The sequence below is a fragment of the Mus musculus genome, chromosome X (genome assembly GCF_000001635.26).
Source record: "Mus musculus strain C57BL/6J chromosome X, GRCm38.p6 C57BL/6J".
NCBI classification, from domain to species: domain Eukaryota; kingdom Metazoa; phylum Chordata; class Mammalia; order Rodentia; family Muridae; genus Mus; species Mus musculus.
The window spans coordinates 50614395-50635565 of record NC_000086.7 but is presented as its reverse complement, the minus strand read 5'-3'; the positions used below and the strand labels follow the sequence as shown (position 1 = coordinate 50635565).

Here is a 21171-nt window from a genome sequence, read left to right as displayed (position 1 = left end):
AGCGTCCCCCAAACAAGCAAACAAACACTAGGTGGGCAGAGAAGCCAGAGGAAGAGATCAGCCCTGTTACAGTTCTAAGCGCCACCGTGAGGGCGTCTCTAGGAAATTCCTGTTGCTGGAGTCCGGGTGGCGAGTGATCCGGGCTTCTGTTCCCAGGGCCTCCCTCCAGGGCCCACGTGAGGGGACCTGGCCTATGGGAGAAGGCCAAGCAGAGGTGCTCCTGGGAAGCAGCCGAGGGTCTCGGGACAGTGGGCGGGACTAAGGGGGCCACCTGCAGACACACCCTGGCTTCGGGACCGTCTTCCTTCTCTTCCCCCTCGGGGCCTAGAGGAGGCCACGCGCGGGGTCTCCGAGCTCTAGGGTCCGGAGCTCTAGGGTCCTTTTATGTAGCAAAGTCAGGCCTGGGAACAGAACTTCATGTGCTTGTAAAAAGTCTCAGGTGCGTCCTCGTTGTTTTAGAGACTTGGAGAGGAATGGGGGCGGGGGGAACAAAATCCGAGGACAGTCGAGCCAAGAAAAGTCGGGGCTTCTAGGATGCCAACCACGCCAAACAGATCAAAACCAGGACTGGAGGACTGAAGATGAAGCCGGCAAAAAGTCACCAGCCACGGCTCTTGTAAGGTAGGTGGTAAACCGGAGAAGACATGGTTGTTTCTAGAAGATTGGAAAACGAGCAGAATTTTTAAAGCAGTATTCTAAACATTTACTATATTTTAAAAGTGTTAAAGCTACATATGAGGAAAACTAATGATTTCATGCCCAAAGTACAAGGGAATTTGCCCCTTAAAATAAAAACCTATATATTACACATGCAAAGTGAAGTTACGAGAATGTGTGGCAAGGGCGGTTTTGGTTTGGTTTGTCTTGCTTCTCAGATTAGTTTGTTTTTACTTTGTAATTTCTCAAAATTGGAATACTTTGCCAGAAGTGGGAAAACTTTGACAATTTCTTGGGATAGAAAGGGCTTCTGGATGCAGACATAATAATGATGCCAAGCACTTAGAAATCTGCAGTGATTGCCAGGGGAGCAAATGGTCTGTGCCGAGCACTTTCTGCGCTGCCGTACCCTGCGTGCATCGGGTTATATTTCAGAAGACGCAAGCTTGAGTGCGTGCTTATACGATCCTTTCCTTGTAGACATTGCTAAAGGTTTAGACTTTGAATCCTGGTCAGTGTTAAAGCCGGCTTGACTGTACTATTCAACGTGAACATCTCAGCCAAGGCTGTGTATTCATAGCTATGTTGTATTTATATTTTTATACAACCATCACTGCAGTACAAAGGGTGTGACTGCACCTGCTGGCCCCTTTTCTTTGAATATCCATCTGTGTGACTGAATTTTGGAAATATCTATTCCTTTTTTAAAAACTGCCTTAGAGATCAAAACTTGAGCAAGTACAGCGACTACTTATAGCTTTTTTTTCTTCCTTTATTGAAATATGCTTAAAAAAGAAATATGCTTAACACATGAAAAATCGGGTGTATTTGGTGCATACAACACATTTATTTTTCCTCAAACGATAAGCACAATCAAGTATCACAAGTTACATGTTTGAAATTTACTGTGCTGACAATATTCAAGAGAAATGCTAATGGCAAACTTCATTAAATTCTGTATGTTGTACAGGTTATTTTTTAAAGATTTATTTGCTTGTTTTACGTAAGTATACTGTGGCTGTCTTCAGACACACCAGAAGAGGGCCCGGATTCCATTACAGATGGTTGTGAGTCACCATGTGGTTGTTGGGAATTGAACTCGGGACCTCTGGAAGAGCAGTCCATGCTCTTAACCACTGAGCCATCTCTCTCTCTCCTGCCCGTCTTACAGTTTTTAAAGACATTTTTCGAGATGGAAATTTGTAGCAAATTCTGCAAAGTGTACAGCTAGAATTCCTAAGGCCACACACACCCCTTAAGACAGGGTTTCTCTGTGTATCCCTCTAGCTGTCCTGGAACTAGCTCTGTAGATCAGGCTGGCCTCAAGCTCAGAGATTCCCTTGCCTCTAGGATCAAAGGCGTGCACCCCCACCACCTGGCTGAGTTCCTAAGTTTCTTAAGCTTTATTGTGTGGACCTGTTTCGTTATTATGTGGCAATTTAGGTAAGGAAGGACTTGATAATAAATTCCTTAAATGATAATATTATAGATACTTTATATTGCTGTATAGAGTTTTAAATATTAAGGGAGAAGCTAGTGTTCTTTAATGAACAGGGTCAATATAGAAACTCTTTGGAAATTTCTTATTTATCTAAAATCCAGTCCTTTGAAATATTTCAGGATATTTTAATCTACCCAGAAATCAGAAGTACAGGTTTGGAATTTAAAATGGTGTGTGTGTGTGTGTGTGTAAATCTGACTTTATTATTGATTTGTTGCAATTTACTGGCCATAAGTACGAAACTATATGTGTGTACTCAAAAGAAAATTGGAATAAATTTGCAAAGAATTATCAGTGCTTGATCCAAGACTTTATGACATTGCTTTTGTTTCTGATCAAGATAGGGCGGCTTTCTAAATCCTTTGCAAGCACTGTATTTTAGGGAAGAACACTGTAAGACTTACTATAATAAAAACATAGGAAGCACTCGTTAATGATTCATGTGTGAAGAAAATGTGGTTGTGCTCTGTCAAATGAACCTATGAGACATATTCAAGTCCCATTTGACTGGAATTTTTAGTCACTCCAGGAGAGACTTAATAATACGGAGTTGGGATGTGGCCTTTCCTGGGTCCTCCATTTAGAGTCCCAGCCACGTTGCCTCCTACTGAACACAGAAGGCCAAATACCTCGGTGAGAAAATGGAGGATTCCCTAGGAATCTGATCCTGAGACCTAAGTCACCTGATAAGGAGCCTAAATTTGCATTTCCCTGGGAGCTAAATTCCAGAGTCTTTGTTTTCTTCAGAGGGACTGCTCTCCGAAGCACACGATTAGGGTAAGAGTAGGGAAATCTTGGCTGAATGAAGGGCAGGTTTGTTGCGCCTTGCTAGAGTACAGATGGAATTCTTGAAGACCATTCATAGCTAAATAAACTGGGTGCTACATGCCTGTATGATGTCCCCCACCAGAACAAACGGGGTGGCACCTTTCTTTCTGCAATCTCTTCTCACAAGTTTTTTTTTTTCTTTCAACCAAAGAGTAGGAAGTAGAAGGGGCTGATTAATCACGTTTCCCAGAATAATACTATCACCCAGAGGGAGGTGTTTTCCAGTACCCTGTGGTGAGAGTGTGTCTAACAGTTAAGAAAGGTTGGCTCTTTGGTTAAGTGGGTCTAGGCCCTGAAACAGACCACCTTCAACTTCAAAGAAGGAGCTTGAGACAAAGATGGGATCCAAGGGAAGAAACTAAAGAGGAATTGACAGGGTGGTTTTGTGACTGAGGACAGCTGCCTGATAGGCCAGTTATTGCAGGTCCTGTAGCTCAGAGTCAGTGAAATCAGGCAAAAACCAAAGCACTCGAGGAGCTTTGTGGGGAGGTGCTGGGCATTTGTTTTCTGGCTCTGCTTCTTGACCAAGGTGCAGGAGCTGAACAAACCTGCCCTTCATTCAGCCAAGAGTCCCTACTCTTACCCTAGTCATTTGCTTCTGTGAGCCATCTCCGCCTAAGAAAACAAAGAGGACTCTGGAATTTAGCTCCGGGGAAATGCCAATTTAGGCACCATATCAGGTGACTTAGGTCTCAGGATCAGATTCCCAGGGAATCCTCCATTTTCTCACCAGGGTATTTGGAGTCTCAAAAGACACTCAGAATTGATGCTCCATTGCCAAGATGGAGGAGAGCCTAAAGAGAAGAGGTAACCTTTTCCAGGCCTAAGAGATAACAGCTACAGTGGCAGTGAAGGTTTTCCCCACGGTCTAGTGGAAGGCCTGCTCTAGACTAGTGTAGCTCTCAACCTTCCTAATGCTGTGACCCTTTAATATAGTTCTCATGCTGTGCTGGCCCCCAACATAGTAACATCTTCATTGCTACTTCATAACTGTAATCCTACTACTGTTATGAGCTGTAATGTAACTATCTGCTTTCTGGTGGTCTTAGGTGACCCCTGTGAAAGGATTATTTGACCCCCCTCCCCCAAGGGGTCACGACATACTGGCTGAGAACCACTGCTCTAGAAGGACATGCTCTTACCTCAGTTTTCATGAGGTGAGACTTTGCCTATTAAAACTGGAAGTCAGTCTAGTAATAAAAGTGAAACTTATGCTACTTGAGACCTAACCCTTGATTCATGTTAGTTAGCAGGTGTTATTCAACTGCCTGCTTCTTAGCAGCTTTCAAATGGAGATTCCCTATAGGCCTTCTAGGATATCCTCTTAAGAGAGTTTTAAGCACACCAGGAACCCTAGGACTCTTGGTGTCAGCATAGTAAGAAATATTGATTATTTCATAGTCACTGTACATGAACATTTCCCCCTTGTAATGGTGGTGTTGGTAGCTGAGCACTCACAAGAGAGGAAGGAACGCTAGTCTGCTGTACTGCCGTAAGGAACGCTAGTCTGCTGTATTGTTGTAAGGAACGCTAGTCTGCTGTATTGTCGTAATGCTTGCTCACTACTTGAACTCCTTTACCCAGGTATGCTTCACCTCTCCTGCTAAGTCTTCATCCCTGTCTATGAGGACAAAGAAGTTACGGGTTAAATTGGCGATGGGCCAGGCGCTCCTTGAGGATGCTCTAAAGGTAAGCCATGGAATGAATGGAGACATTTGAAACAGCTTGTTTCCAAGGTCTTGAGTAGTATGTGACAGTAACCCATGCCTTCTTCGGCTGACTGTAGGTAAGCAGGTGGTGAGAAATGCTACACGAGCTAGGTTAAGCTGTGCACACTGAAGGCATAGTTTCCCCTTGTGCTAGACTAAGGGGGTTACATGTGTGAAGATAGTGCATTGTTCTTCAAGTTAGAATTGTGGGCCACAGATAAGGTAGCACAATGCCCTAAACATCTTAAGGTACAAGAATTTTGTAGTCACATACATTAAGAGATTACATCTAGCCAGAAGGTGAGTGGAAACCTAAAGCAGTAGTACCTTCCTGGGTCCCAGGAATTCAAAAATGACAGATTGCAGCTACGGCTAACAGATAGTCTTCAAACTATTTGTGTCAGTTCAAATGGTATCTCAGAATGAAAGGGTCAGAGGAACGAAACAATTCAGTGAAGGCATAATGGACCCCTGACTTTTCCTGTGCTGAAGTTAAGCTACAGCCCCCTAAGTACTGCCATAATGCCCCCATGCTTTAAGTGAGCAAGAACATGAAAGCAAAGTCATTGCTACAACTCAGTTTGTGTGCAGATTTACAGAACTGTACAAACTCTAGCCAGAAAAGCAATGCTGTTCATTGATTCGCCGCTTCCAATGTCAATGGTTACGACAGTTAACCTTTCTCATAGACATCTCTTTGTCCAAAGACTGCCTCGTGAAATTGGTCACACAGTCACGCTCTACAGGAAAGGTAGGCACAAAGAGGAAGGGTGAATTCCTTTTGTAAGAGTACCAGTGGGGTAGGGAAAGGGGGGCATTTCCTCTATGCAAAATAGTCGTCTTCAACTTTTAGAACATTGAAAGCCATTTCCAAGTCCTCTTTAGGGGAGAGATAGCTGCCTTTGTTTTAGGAATGAAAAAACAGATTTTTGTTTCTTTCAGATGAAGCTATTTTGGTTAGAGAATAGGTCAGGAGCCATCTAGGACAGGTTAGAAGGTGGCCTTCCTGGAGGTGACCCACAGTTTTGCATGGACGAAGATGAGTGAGCTCTATGAGGCAAGGTCCCAAAGAGACTTCATCTCAGGACTGCTTCTTGCAGCTGATATGCCTTTCCTATCATTATTAATATTATATAATACTTGGACATTAGCTTATCCTATTGCAGATTTCTTGCAGATCAACATAAAGATGAACTTTCATGAATTCATGCTATTTAGATGAATTAGTAATTTTATAGAGTACCTAATTTGATTCAAATAATCTTAGGAAGAAAGTTTTAAGAGACAGTTCTAGTTGTTTGCTAGGAAGATGTAATAAAGTTAAAATCAAGAATAGAATGTGCCTAATCTTCAGAATAGTAAGTAAAAGTTACATAATAAGAAATACAGTGAGCTTTCATGATTACTCCAAAAAGAGATACAGGCTTGACAAGTTTGTGTTCAAGGTAAAACATTCAGGTCCCAGGATGAAGCCACAGGTGTGTACTATGATAAAACAAGGCCATGAGAAACTTGCTTTGGACTTACAATGAGTATAGAGAATGGAACACTGCTTTGAACTTAATATCAACAGCCTTTTGTAACTTCCATTTGTGGAGTCTTTTACCTATGAGGTAATTTTCCAAGAACTTTTGTCTATTAAAAGGCCAGAGAAAAGAAATAAAGGTGGTGTGGTGTGCTGTGCTGTGCTGTGCTGTGCTGTGCTGTGCTGTGCTGTGGTATGGTGGCTTGGGGAGCTCTGCCTCATCCATGCATCCATCCATGCATCCATCCAAAAGTGTATGTCTGTTTGTTTATATGTATGTATGTAGGTATATGTGAGTGTATGTAAGCATGCACAAATTCCTGTGGAGTTAATTGAGAGAGGTGCTCAGGCCTGACCAGAGTGTGGGTGTATGGATGAAAATGTGTCGGTGCGACGTTTCCTGTGTAAAGGATTCTTAATTCTCTTCCTTTCCGTCCTCTCTGGTTCGCAAAAACTTAACTAGCCAAGCTAGTGAAGGACTTCTGCGTGCCAGGCCAGAAAAAAAGAGTATTAGCATTAATCCTTTAGCTAACCTCCCCTACCCCTAGGTGTTAAGCAAAAGGTGATTAAATTCACCTGAAGCCATTGGCTTCTGGCCCTAGTATAACTAAGAATCAAAGAGAGTGAATATTATTAACACTAAGCAACCTTTACAGTCGTGAAACCACATTTTGTCCCCTGCTGACTTACTGCCCAATCAGCCGCAGAGGACACAAGCTGGGAAAGCTCCTGGCAGGAATATAAGACTTTCTCTACTTATTTATTATACACATGTTTAAATATGTTCTTCACAGAAACATGGTGAGCAAAATAGTGACTAGGTCCAAAGGACTAATTGTGCAACTGCCAGTTGTTTATTGCCTTCAAGTTGTTAAAAATCTGTTATTAGCATTATTATTCTCACTAATTTTCTGTGTATGGGCATTTGGTCGGCATACGTGTCTGTGTGCCCCACACATGAATGGTGCCCACAGAGGCCAGAGGAGGGCATCGGATCCTCTGGAACTGGAGGCAAGAGTTGTTGCCAGCCACCGTGAGGGTGTTTGTTGGTAAAAGAATTCAGGTCTCCTGGAAGGACAAGTGCTCTTAACCACTGAGCTCTCTACTCAGCCTCAGCCTTGAAGCTTTGATTTATTCTTATGTTTAGAATTAAAATGTTGAAAATAGAAAACACATATTTGAATTTTTTTAAAAAAGAAAAAAAAACAAGAAAAAACCCGGTACCATTTAAAAACATAACTGAAAAATAGCCACGTCTTTTTCTCTAAAAAAAAAAAAATCATATTTCTATGCAAAATTTAAAGATCACTTTTTATTGGCATGTATTAACTGCAAAAAGGCAAGTTTCACAATTGTATTTCTTTTCTTTTGTGGGGAGGGGACCAGCGTTTGAGACTCATGGTGTAGCCCATATTGTCCTCAAGCTGATGGCCATCCTTTTGTCAGCACGCATGAGCCGTCACACCTGCTAGTTAGGGCATTTTCATATAGCTGTTTATGATATTTTGATAACAAACATCTTTTCTGTTACCTTGTACCTTCTTACATACTGTCTTTCCCTCTTCCATATCCCCATATTCCCAGTAGCCCCCAAAAGCCTCCCTCTTAAAAGACCTCACTCTTAATTTTTATGCACGTGGAATGCTATCATTAATTTCTACGTGTAATAACAAGGGTTATGATATGAGGCCTGAGAATACAGGTGATAGAAGTAACTGAAGAGGCAAGGATATATTCCTTATATATTATACAAGTCAGAGTCAATACCAACAAATTCCATCAGCCTGTATATAAACATGTGCTATATGTTGTCAATGTAAAACAGCAGAATGCAATTGATCACAGATAAGCTAGCTATACAGCATCTAAGAGTATTTGTTTCAGTTGCTGTTTTTGTTTGTTTGCTTGCATGCTTGTTTGTTGTTTGCCAATATGCTTGCTAGTCTTTGTATTTGTTCAGCTACAAGGTAATACTAGGAGGGGGCTGGAGAGATGATGGCTCAGCAGTTAATAGTACTTACTGGCTGTTCTTGCAGAGGACCTGGGTTCGATTCCTAGCACTGACATTGTGACTCACAGCCTCCTGTAATTTCAGTTCCAGGGAATCTGATGCCTTCTTCTAACCATCACGAAGACAAGGTACACATGTGGGGAACATGCAAGCAAAACATATTATAATTAAAGTAAATAAAAATGTTTTTAAAAGAAAATGCTATGTTATTTACACCCCTCCATACACACACATACCAAAAAGTCATGTTTCCTGTGAATAGTTTATTCCTGTTTGTTGAGTGATGGACTAATGGCATCAAACCATGTATAGTGTAATAAGAAAAGAAAAAAATGAAAATGTATGGTATATATTTTTTTTAGGATTATGCAAGCATACCACAATTTCAGCATATCAGGAGTTCAGGGCCAGCATTAAGCTACATAGCAGGTTTGAAGACAGTCTAGGCTGAGACCCTTTCTCTCACACAAAAGAATGCAGGTTGTTTAATAATGAGACTAAATCGATTTAATTAAGTAACACCAGTCCTTTTAAAGAGTTGTCCATCGCTTTTACAATATGCCGGAGCTAGGGGTACATCTCAGTGGTAGACGCCTTACATATATGTACAGGAGCCTGTGATGAACCTAAACATGCAGACCTCTTAGTAGTCTTTCAGGGAAATTGAGTTTGGAGTGAATTGAGTCCACTTGTATTAGAGAAGTTGTATAGTCTAGAGATTCTCTAAGAATTGAGAATAAACTCAGAATAAATATGTGTCGAAAAAAATCACTCAAGAAATGTGATCTGTTGACCACTTGTGATTTAATATATTTGTTTTTCCAGTTGGTGATAGAAAATGGGAGAACTGAAGACAACCACTTTATAAAACCCTTGCCTGCTTGAATTTGTGGTGATGGTAAGTTCTGTATTTTTTGTCCCTGACTAGTCTGCAATTTTAAGAAATGTTACTTCCAAAACCACAGAAGTTAAAGAGGAAACATTAAAACTATTACATATTCTAGGGCTAGGTGTGGTTGCTTTGAATTTAATTCCAGCTCTCAGGAGTCAGAGGCAGGTAGATGGATCTCTGAGTTCAAGGCAACCCTGGGCTACATAGTGAGACCTTGTCTAAAGGGGGAAAAGTACATATTCCAAAGAATAGGACCTCATGCTTGTAGGACCTCAGACTATACTAAGAAAATGGGGAAAATGAGAGAATGTATCATGACCTTCTAATTTTGATTAAAGTGCCTACCATTTTTTTGGCTTTATAGATCTCAAAATGCAAACAAATTGCCAGCAACCATGCACATGCATACACACACACACACATACACACACACACATGCATGTATAAGTAAGCTAGAAGAGGATCTACTTTTAAGAATAAATATAAAATGTTTTCCATTTAGGGAAAATAAATTAATATGTAAGTATTCTGAGTGTACAGTTGGTACAGAAGGCTATAGAGAAAGCTGTACTCAGTATGAATCAAATCACCATTAAGGTGGCAGGACTATGTGCTTATAGACATATGTCCATAACATGTAGCAGTATACGTAAGTATATCAAACAAAATAAGCATCATTTATAGTGATTCACTTACTAAAAATGAGAACTTGAAAAATGAATATGTAATTTTGTCAGACTGCTCGGGAATGAGGAGTGAAATCTATCTGTTGTTTGGTTTCTTTATTTTTCCTCCTTTTTAAGGTCACAAATTAGCTTAGCTTTGCCTGGTAACACTTGTGGCCTTGGCTGGCCTCAAGCTTGTGCTATTCGTCTTGCTTCAGCCTCCCGAGCAGTAGGATGACCAAGCTGACTCACCACACCTGGCTCAAAGCCTGGACATTTCTGTGCGAACCATAATGTAAAAACATGTCATTTTAATACAAATTTCTCGTTATATATGAAAGTAGACTTTACTGTTGAAAGGGCCTAAAGGAAATACTCTGAAAGTTTATCAGTGATCTGAAAGACTGTGGGAGAAGTTGGTCTACTGCATGGTTGCTTTCGGAATCTTTGACTTGTACTGTGTGGTAGAGCCTAGTAAGAAAATAGTTTTTATACTTTTCTCTACAATACAGAAGATTGCCCCAAAATACTGAACGATGTCAGATTATAGAAAGCAGTTGAAGGCTATTTAATGACATGGCAAAGTGTCCATGCAGAAACACAGGTCTCACTTCAAAGAAGATAAGAGATGATGGTCATTTCTGACCATGACCCAGGAACACAAATACTCTTATGTTCCATAGTTGAAGTACTTACCTGATATTTTATTATTAAACAAAGTCATAAATCAAAATATTTCCCAAATGTATTGGGAGAGGTCACAGGTATGTGAGTTATAACCAAGGGAAGAATTCTGATGTAGGTTTCAAAATAGATATCCTTTAGATTGGTGAAAGCTAGTGGTCTGCTAAGAATATATTTTAAGGTGTTGATAGTCACAAAGATGTCACAGACACCAGATGGCAGTGGATGGCTTTGAGAGGGATTGAAAATAGCACAAGGTAGTTCAGCCTTGGTTTACAATACCTGTATAACCTTAAAGTTCAGTCTAGTGAGCCTAAAGTTGACTCTGTGAGCGTGGTGGCTCATGCATTTAATCCCATCACTTGGGAGACAGAAACAGAAAGATTTCTGTGAGTTAAAGGCCAGCCTGGTCTACAAATTGAGTCCAGGACAGCCAGGGCTGGTTACAGTGAGAAACCTTGTCTCAAGAAAACAAAAATAATAGCCGGGCATGGTGGCGCACGCCTTTGCTTTTAATCCCAGCACTTGGGAGGCAGAGGCAGGTGGATTTCTGAGTTCGAGGCCAGCCTGGTCTACAAAGTGAGTTCCAGGATAGCCAGAGCTATACAGAGAAACCCTGTCTCGAAAAACCAAAAAAAAAAAAAAAAAAAAAAAAAAGAGAGAAAGAAAAAAGAAAAAAGAAAAAAAAAAGAAAAGAAAAAGAAAACAAAAATAAATAAAACAAAGTTCAGTCTCTTGGATTTAGCACAGGGTCAGCTTCTGTTCTTCCTTCTGGTAGCTTTATTTGTTCATAAAAGCCTAAGAAAACACTTGAGTAATCTGACTGGCATATAACACACACACACATATAGGAATCCTACCATGTATTGCCTAAAATGATGAGAGCTCTTTTGGCATCTTAAGGTCTTGGCCAAATGGCTGCCAACAATTCAGCCTATAAAGTCTTTTTCAGAATATGGTGAGTTACTTGGGTGATGAGAAGATGAACCAAAAAAGGACTTTACCTAGAGAGGTATTCCTGAGCTCAAGTTACCATATCTTCCCTTCCTCCCCTCCCCTCTCCTCCCTTCCTCTCCCCCTCCTTCCTGTCCCTTTTCTTTCCTTTCCTCTTCTGTTTTCTTTTCTTCCCTTTTCCTCCCTCCCTCCCTCCCTCCCTCCCTCCCTCCCTTTCCTCCTCCTTTTTCAGTTTTAATTTTTCTTAGGCTTAGATCCTTTATTTGTCTTGGAGCTAACAACTTGATGACTTGGGAGCCTACGAGGGGTGTGTGGAGCTCAGTGAACGAGAGAGCAGAGCTCGGAGGGCAAGGGCCTTTGTTGTATTGTTTTGCTTGTTTCTTCCATAGAAAATCTTAGGTTAAGGCTGGTCTCCTGCATCAGCTGAGACTGTTAGGGACTCTCAACAGAGCTCTGCCTGGACTGGGACTCACTCTGTAGACCAGGCTGGCCTGGAACTCACAAAGACCTGCCTTCCTCTGCCTCCTGCGATCAAAGGAGTACCCAATCTAAAATTTAGAATATTTTAATATTTTTTTAAAAATCTTTTCAAATCTTTTTTTTTTTTTTTTTTTTTTTTTCTTAATGCTTGATGGGCACAATGATTTTCTGCCTCTGGTTTTAGGTTTAGAAAAACAGACAAGAAGTTTTGTTTTTTAAATGATCCTGTTAGTTGTGCTTGCTGGTACCTTTTTCTTTCTTTTTTGCGAGTGCGATGGGCGGGAGAAGAAAGGCGCGCAGCCTGAACTGTCTGTCTAGATGGAGCACTACTGCCATCGTGAGGATGTAAGTTCAAATCCCAGCGCGCAGTTATTAGCGAATTCTCGAGAGCACTTCTGGTTTTTCCAACTCCATTCCGTAAAGAAGACTACCCGGCCCTAACATCAAAATGGCCCACCGTTTCCCTTCTAAGTTAGTCTAGGCGTTCTGAGCTGAAGTTTGATGCTGACAGGAAAACATTTCATCCAGTGTTGAAGGCAGGAGCTGCCCGCCACTTTCCGGAAGCTGGGAGGCGGGACTTTGGCTGCGGAAGCCTTGAGCCTAGAGTCAGCTAGCTGCCTATCACCCGCTGACTGGTTCACCTTTTACTGAAGCAACATTACAGCTTAAGAAACTAACTGAAGGGCTGGTGAGATGGCTCAGTGGGTAAGAGCACCCGACTGCTCTTCCGAAGGTCCAGAGTTCAAATCCCAGCAACCACATGGTGGCTCACAACCATCTGTAACAAGATCTGACGCCCTCTTCTGGAGTGTCTGAAGACAGCTATAGTGTACTTACATATAATAAATAAAAATAAATCTTTAAAAAAAAAAAAAAGAAACTAACTGAAAGTCTTACCCGCCACCACCAACTCCCTGTTGAATTAATTGTTTTGAGACAGTCCTTCACCGAGTCAAGGCTTCCAAGGAAACTATTAGGTATCTTCTTTATATAATGAATGCAAAAGAATGCAAATCCCTATAAGAAAAAAAAAAATCTCCGGTCACACTAAAGTACAAGAGAAAAAAAAAACTTAAATTTTTTTCCAAATTAACTTCAGTGAAGGAACATTCCTTTTCTGTAGTAAACCCCCATCTACCTTTGTAGCTCCTTGTATCCCCTTTAGATTACGTATGAGAGAGAATAAGCGATACTTTTCTCTCTCAATATTATATCTTGTTTTCAGTAGTGGCAGATGGAGACTAAGTTTTAGAGCCAACCAGAAACACCACCAAAAATCTGAAATAGATCTTGATTTTTTTCCTAATGCAGATATGACGAGCCAGTTAAAGACCGTTTTTCACTTCAGTATGTATGACTTGTGTTAAGAGATGAGTCAATGACACAAAGTCTGAGCAGCTGCTGTTTGTGATGTATGTATGTTTGAGAAATTTACTGCTCAAAATGAGATACTGACATGGCTCCAAAGAAAGATAGCTGAGCACGTCTTCTAGGAATCCAAAGCAAATAGGTACCTTCCATTTCATTTACTCTAGCCCAGTAAATAGAGAAGGACTATCTATAGCCTCCAATGGTAGCAGTCTCCTTGGCTAGACTTTATCTTAAAAGAAATAAGCTTTTGTGGGTTTCTCCTTCTCTCCCCACCCCCCAGTTTATTCATTTATTCAATCATGTATACCCCAGTGCGTCTGAACCATTAATTAGTAATTAATTAATTTAAATAATTGAGACTCATCTTTGGACAGTAGAGCTAGTCAGGTGGCTATAAGAAGCCTGTTGATACTGCCCCATTGGGAAGACATTTCCCATACACTCATTTTCCCCACTTCTTAACTCCTTGGCTGTAAGTCCCTGTTAGCCTTTGCTGTCTTCAGGACTGAGCCTGCCTTATTTCTCCCTTGTTGAGAGATTTATTTATTTATTTATTTATTTATTTTTGAGACAGGGTTTCTCTGTATAGCCCTGGCTGTCCTGGAACTCGCTTTGTAGACCAGGCTGGGCTCGAACTCAGAAATCCTTCTGCCTCTGCCTCCTGAGTGCTGGAATTAAAGGCGTGTGCCACCACACCCTGCCCGAGTTTTTTATTTCGAGTCTTCCTTGTTTTAACAATATCTAATTTTATCAACAATAGTAATAAGTCAAGTGAGGTTGCTTAGAAATGCCTACCTCTGTCATTGATTTTTCTGAATTTCTTTATTTCCCTTAGGCCAGGCTTCTGAAGATTTGCTTACAAAGCAGCAAACAATAATTTGGGTTGCCAAAGATATGAAACAAAGAGCAGTAGTATAGTACTAAGAAATCAAGGGTCGTGCTGAGAATGGTGGTGATTACCATAGTCCCCAGTTTGGCTTCAGACAGAAATAACAAGTTTACTGTGTGGCTTGTCCAAGCAGGGCAAATATAAAGCAGCTGCCATGTTTCCTGATGCTCTTGCTTTTGGTTAGCATTTTCGTTTTCGTTTTCGTTTTTTTTTTTTTTTTTTATAGCTTGGAAAGGCGGGGAAGGAGTAGGGCATTTGTATGCATACCTGGAACGTTACTGCCATCTTGCGGAAGTAGCTTCATTTTGAAAAAGACAAGGCGATTGTTTCAGTGGTGCTAATAGCTGTAGTAATCTAGGCCCTTGAGAAGCTGAAGCTGGCATATTTTGGTGAGTTCTAGACTGGTCAGGTCTGCATAGTGAGTCTTCATCTGAAGAAAGAAGAATAGGGTCATGAAGACGTCATTCCCATGTTCTAGCAGCTAATCCTGCTTCTGGGGAGATCTCAGAGGCTTGCACTCAGACTTGGCTTGCTTTTTTTTTTTTATGCAAATGGCTCTGGACCCTGATGTATTCTATTCTCTCTGTGGACCAAGAGCTGTCAGAAGACACCGGCACAGGAAGTGAAGGGGCAGGATCGCCACTCCTCCCAGTTTGCTCTGAACTGTGAGCCCCACTGAAAGGGTCAGCTTTCTTTGGTGCTCTGGCTCAGACAGCACTGTCACGGTGAGCACTCCCTCCACCTTTGGCTGGCTGGCCAAGACATTCATTCACAGATCAAATACATAACTCATGCTTGTAAGCTGCCCTTTACTGTCCTGTCCACCATACTCTGAAAGAAACTAAGAGAACTCCAAAGCCTAGTATTACTGCAGGAAAGCTAATTCTTGGTCCACAGGACGAGACTCAGAGGAAAATATCCCACAAAAACCTGGATTTATCTCCAAAGTCCTGCAAGTCTTAGAAGAGAGGTATTACTTCATCACTTCCTGAGTCTGTGTGCCCTGGAAGCTGCAGGTCCCTGTCCACAAGGCCTCTCCAGCTCCAGGATCTGCACAACGGAAGTTTTAGGCTTCAGATCATAACCCGGGCCCTAGTAATAATGCTTATGCCTAAGGAAGTCTAGCTAAGAGCAGAGGCCAGGGCTTTCCAACCCCTCGGGCCTCATCTTTGCATGCTGCTAAGAATCATGGGAAGGAAGCTGCTAGGACGTGTGTTGCTTTCTTCAAAACTCTGGCCGCGTGGTGGCAGTAGGGCTCCAGATACCACAGGCCGCCATCTTTGCATCCTCTACTCCCGCCCTTCTGTGTTTGAAAAAAAACCAAACTGTTCTCTGACAGGAAAAAGTGCTGAGGAAGACTGCCCTCCGTTTTGTGAAAATCAGTGGAGCTAGTTAACAGCAGCCATTTTGCTTTTGTTTTCTTTTGCAAAGCAGCTTAAGGGCTAAAACCACCTGCTCCGTTCAGACTTTTGTGGTTTCCCTAGGTAAATTGTCACTGGATTTTTGTTCACTAAAGTGTGATTTCTTTCCCAGAGTGGTTCATGTCCAATACATTAGCCGTTGCCTTTTTAATGCTGTAAATGATGTGGACAAAGGCAGAAAAGGGAAGACATTTCGTAAGTCAGTGCACAAGTTAAGTTCCCCTTTAGTTCTTTGTGTTGAACCCAGATCCATGAGTATATTAGGCAGGCTCATTTGCTATAACTTTAGATCATGTGTGTATATGTGCATATATGTATATATTACGTATATATTTGTAGTTATATAATTTTATGTAGATAATATATAACACACACTATATATACATATACAACTATATGATTATATAATTACTGCATTTATATAACCATATGATTTTACATACATATTTGAACTGCAGATTGAACTTGGGGCCTCAGGCCTTGGGGCCTTCCCTGAGGTGGGGAAGTGAGTCCTCTACCACAGAGCCATACATGAAGGGCATTTTCCTTTTGAAGCAAGGCCTCCCAGTGTTGCTTCGCTTGCCCAGGAATTTACTCTGTTGATCCGGCTGCTCTGAAAAGTAAGATCCAGAGCCTCTGGAGTAAGTGGAATTACAAATCTTTCCCTTGTTGGACACCCTGCTTTCCTTTTTTCCCCCTCAGGCAAGGTCTTACTTTGTGAGACCAACTCCCAAGTCTCCCGCTCCTGGCCTATCTAGGCTCTGTCTGAGATTAGAAGTTTGTTCTATCATGCCTCGCCCAAATAGCCTATGCACTGCTTACTCTCCTAGGCAGGAGGAAGTGCTTTGTGGTTTCGCATTGGCCTGAGGCATCAGAGAAGGAGGATTGCAGCAGGCATTCCCACACCTCAGTCACTTATACTGCTCTACTGAGCACTTAACAGTGTCTATCCGAAGTCACTCTGGGTTCTGTCATTTTCTCCCATGAGAATTCAGTACATTCCAATGTCATGAGTTATGTTCCATCACTTACTGTGATGTTTATTGGGGGAATGGTGCATAGGAGACATTGTTTCCTAATCTTTGGTAGATAGAGTACCTTGTTGTTGAGAAGGAGTTTCTCTGTGGAGCCCTGGCTGTCCTAGAACTCACTCTGTAGACCAGGCTGGTCTCGAATTCAGAAATCCTCCTGCCTCTGCCTCCCAAGTGCTGGGATTAAAGGTGTGCAAAACCAGTACCTGGCTGGTGCTGTATCTTGTATGATGTCTCATTACTAAGTTAAGAATGACACTTTCACAGCACTCCGAAAGACAGCATGCTGGCTGTAAAGTAGTGCCAACATTTGTTTCAAAGCAAGTGATAATCTTGTTGAGTATGTATGTGCACATCATTTCACATATACATGCATGCATATATATTTTATACTAAAATTGGATGGGATAGGTACATTATAGTTTGGATCAGATCAGTTTATATTTCACAAAGACTTGAGGAAAATGAGATTACAGGAATGTTGTCAATTTTGCTTATCACCATGATGTTATAAAAGCAATGTTTTAAAAACGCTCTAAAATTACTTTAGAACTATAGATCGAGTGAGGTGCTTTTGTCTGAGCTAGGATCTCTAGTACTAGCTGGCCTGGGAATTTGCAGTGATCTTCCTTCTTGGGATAATTATCGATGTGGGCAACCAGAGCAGGCCTGTGAGATATTTTGTTTATTTAACCAACCTGTGGCTTAATTGCTGGTATTGCATAATTCCTTTGTAGGAAAGACTGACACAAAGTACGCGTTAATACTGATGTGAGAACAGGTGTTCAGATCCAGTGGACTCTGACTACATGAACGGGTTAATCACTGTTGGAACTATATACGATGTTGAGAGAATTGAAGTTGACAGTGAGGTTTTGTGTGTGTGTGTGTGTGTGTGTGTGTGTGTGTGTTTGTGTGTGTGTGTGAAAGGCTATCTATGAAGCCCTAGTTGCATTGAACTACATGAACCAGGCTGCTCAGGACCCGAGTTCAATCAGACATCAGGAGAAAGCACTGGAGGCTGGGTGCTGCTGGATCCAGATGGGAGCAGGTCCAGCCTCCTTTGATATGTCATTGATAAAAAATTCAAAATGGAAGGTAAATTCTAGGAGTACAGCATTGCAAGCTTCTGACACAGACAAGGGAGGCTAGAACTGCACAGTTAGTGGATACTGCCTCAGTTTGACATTTTTTTTCAGTCTGTGAAGGCGGGGACAGAGAGCTGCAGTCAAGACACCTTCCCTGCTCTGGGGCAACACTGCCATCATGGGAAAATGTTTCCTGTAGACTAGCACAGGCACACACCTCCTCCTCCATCCTGCTTCTCCTCAGCCATTTTGAAGCAGGGAGGATGAGGGGGATTCATGAATGGCGAAGCTTGCCCGTTTTACTATATTTCTCTCCTGTAGGCAGACTGTCATCACAGGACCCTTCAGAGTATTAATGCAGACCCTGGTGACAGAGGTCCAGTACCAAGTGCTCAGCTGTGCTGAGGTGCAGGGACAGGAAGCAGATGGGCGGTTTCCAGCCCGCTCAGCTGGCCATGGTAATCTACTAGCTGGTGTCCTAGGGCAGCAAGGCGCCTTCCTCTCCAGGTTCTGAAGAGAAAGCACTGCAGTCCCAGTTTCTGTTGGGGTCTGAGGAGAAGGCAAGGCAGCCCAGCTAGGCACCCACAGCTGCTCCTGCTGTCTGTAATCGGCCGCCATCTTCTGCCATTGCTAGGAATCATGGGAAAAAGGAGAGTGGCTCTGTGAGTTTTGAAACCGTGTCCTCATGGTGGCAGTAGAGCTCCACACAAGAGCTTGTGAGTGCCTCTCCCCCGCCCTTCCTGTCTGAAAAAACGCCAAGGATGCATGTCCAAACTTTTACCCAACTTTGAGTAATTTAAAAGTTATTTTATTTTTTTGGTCATGTGTTCCATGTGAAGCCAATCTGAGACGTACTTATACCCTAGGCGGTGGGACTTTTCCTTCAGTTATGTAGGGTTTTTCCCTTTTCTCGCTCTATAGCTATGGATTTTTACCCTAATCCGATATTTAATGGTGTTAAAATTTTGTCTGATTAACTTTTGTAAGTTTTAAATGATAAAGATATGATGGGAGATTTAGAAGCAAAGGACTATGCTGAGCCGTGGTCCTAGTGAACTACAAGAGGCAGGCTGGCCTGGGCCTTTCCAGGAGGCTTCTGGTCCATGTTACCATGCTCAGCGGACACGAGTAGGTTTAACCTTGTCTTAAGTAACATCAGCAAACAAACACTGGGCAGTTGATAATTATATCCCAGCGGCGATGTCCATGCTGCCCAGTTTTCTCCTCTGTCTGCCTTCATCCACCATGTCTACCCTTTGAGGACAAGTCACTCGAAGGGAAGTATAACAGGTCTGAATGGAGAGGGGACAGTGGAGAATTACTGGTGAAAAACAGTAACAAAGTCCTAGACATCCTCGATCCTGGGCCTTTGTCTCTAGATATTGGTTATGGTATTTATTTTTTTAAGATTGAGGGTGGGAGAGAGGTAGTCCAGGATGGCCTTTGTGACCATATGTGGTGTCCTTCTGCCATCCTGCAGGCAGAGCTACAGTGCTGAGCCATTAAAATCTCATTCCCATGAGTCCTAGCAGTGGGGAAACAATGCCAGGTTAGATAGTTTGGGTTCCACACTGGGACCCGGTGCCTTTCCTCTAGAGCAGAAGTGTGGGCACCAGTAATGGCTTCGAGCTGAAAAGAAAGACAAAGGCGAACAGCAGAGCTGTAGGGACAAGCTGACACAGGAAGTTGTTGGCCAGGCCTTTGGTTCTTCCTATCTGGGGCATGACAAGAAGACACCACAGGGAAAAAATGCAGGCTCTTTGTGGAGAATTCGGTCTCCTGCTCCTTGTAGCATGTGTAGGCAGGATTTTAAGCCATGCCTTCTTTCTAAGACACAGAGACTCCCTAATTAGTCCACGCTGTTCAAGCACACATTATGTAGCTCAGGCTCCTCTCAGAGGTGTATGTCTTAGTGGCCAAGGGAAAGTAGAAGACTGAAAGTATAAAGAAAAGAACGTGTATATAGTTAAGCCATGGGAAACTGTAATTGGCCTATAATGTAGGAATTTCTTATGTCGTGCTCCAGTGTGAACTATTGAAAACCCCATTGAAAATCAGTGACAGATCTTTTGGAAATCAGTCATTGGAGAGACCTATGTTTCTTCAAGTAGGCATGTTCATAGCATTCAGTGTTGACAGGTATCAGCATCCTCTTTACAGAGCCACTAAGTGAGCCTGCCACAGGACACACAAGGCCTTTTGTCTGGGGCTCTTGTGTGGATCTCACACAGAGCATGATACCCAGGGAAGTGTAAGTGTGATCTGGGTAACAAGGACATGACCTGACGCCTAGGTTTGCTTCTGTTGATGCACTGAGGTGACAGTGTGTTCTTTTTCTCCCTAGAACCGGCCCCTGGGATTTGCTGCTCAGAACCTGAGTTCACTGAGACATCAGGAGCAAGCACTGGAGGCCGGGTGCTGCTGGATCCTGATGGGAGCCATGCAGGACTTGACCATGGCCTGCACACACTTCTTCCCAGGAGAAGGGGAATGAGGAAGGTGGGGGCCTCAAGGCTTTCTTTCCATCTATTTGTGTTGCTATGTTCTTATATTCCTTTTTTTCTGTTTAATTATTTATTTAGTACAAAATCAGGTCCAGCCTCCTTAGGTATGGCATTGATATAAAATGTAAAATGGAAGCTAAATTCTAGGAGTACAGCACTGCATGCTTCTGACACAGACAAGGGAGGCTAGAGCAGCACAGTTAGAGGACACTGCCTCTGTATTGACATTTTTTTCAGTCAGTGAAGGCGGGGACAGAGGGCTGCAGTCAGGACATCTTCTCTGCTGTGGGACAATACTGCCACCATGCGGGAAATGTTTCTTGTAGACCAGCGCAGGAACACATACCTCCTCCATCCTAGTTCTCCTCAGCCATTTTGAAGCAGGGAAGGTCAGGGGGATTCATAAATGGTGAAATTTGTCCTTCTTACTGTATTTCACTCCTTCTGTAGGCAGACTAGAATCACAGAACCTTTCAGAGTATTAACGCAGACCGCAGTGACTAAGGTCCATTATCAAGTGCGCAGCTGTGCTTCGGTACAGGGACAGGAGGCAGAAGGGCAGGTTTCACCATTGCTCAGCTGGCCATGGTAATCTACTAGCTGGTGTCCTAGGGCAGCAAGGCGCCTCCCTCTCCAGGATCTGAAGAGAAAGCCCTGCAGTCCCAGTTTCTGTTGGGGTCTGAGGAGAAGGCAAGGAAGCCCAGCTAGGCACCCACAGCTGCTCCTGCTGTCTGTAATCGGCCGCCATCTTCTGCCATTGCTAGGAATCATGGGAAGGAGGAGAATGGCACTGAGAGTTTTGAAACCGTGTCCTCATGGTGGCAGTAGAGCTCTACACAAGAGCTTGTGAGTGCCTCTCCCCCGCCCTTTCTTTCTGAAAAAACGCCAAAGATGGTTGTCCAAACTTTTACCCAACTTTGAGTACTTTAAAAGTTGTTTTATTTTTTTGGTCATGTGTTCC

At 42.6% G+C, this 21171-nt stretch overlaps 1 long non-coding RNA gene across 1 annotated transcript in view; it reads left to right on the top strand.

Annotated features, from left to right (window-relative positions):
* Window positions 1-244: 244 nt before the first annotated feature.
* The window catches only part of Firre (functional intergenic repeating RNA element), a 72202-nt gene continuing 51275 nt past the window's right edge, over window positions 245-21171 (top strand). Inside the window, exons 1-4 of the long non-coding RNA NR_015505.2 lie at window positions 245-621; window positions 4571-4675; window positions 9057-9129; window positions 20051-20205. This is a non-coding gene — a long non-coding RNA (functional intergenic repeating RNA element). The remainder of the gene's footprint in view (window positions 622-4570; window positions 4676-9056; window positions 9130-20050; window positions 20206-21171) is intronic.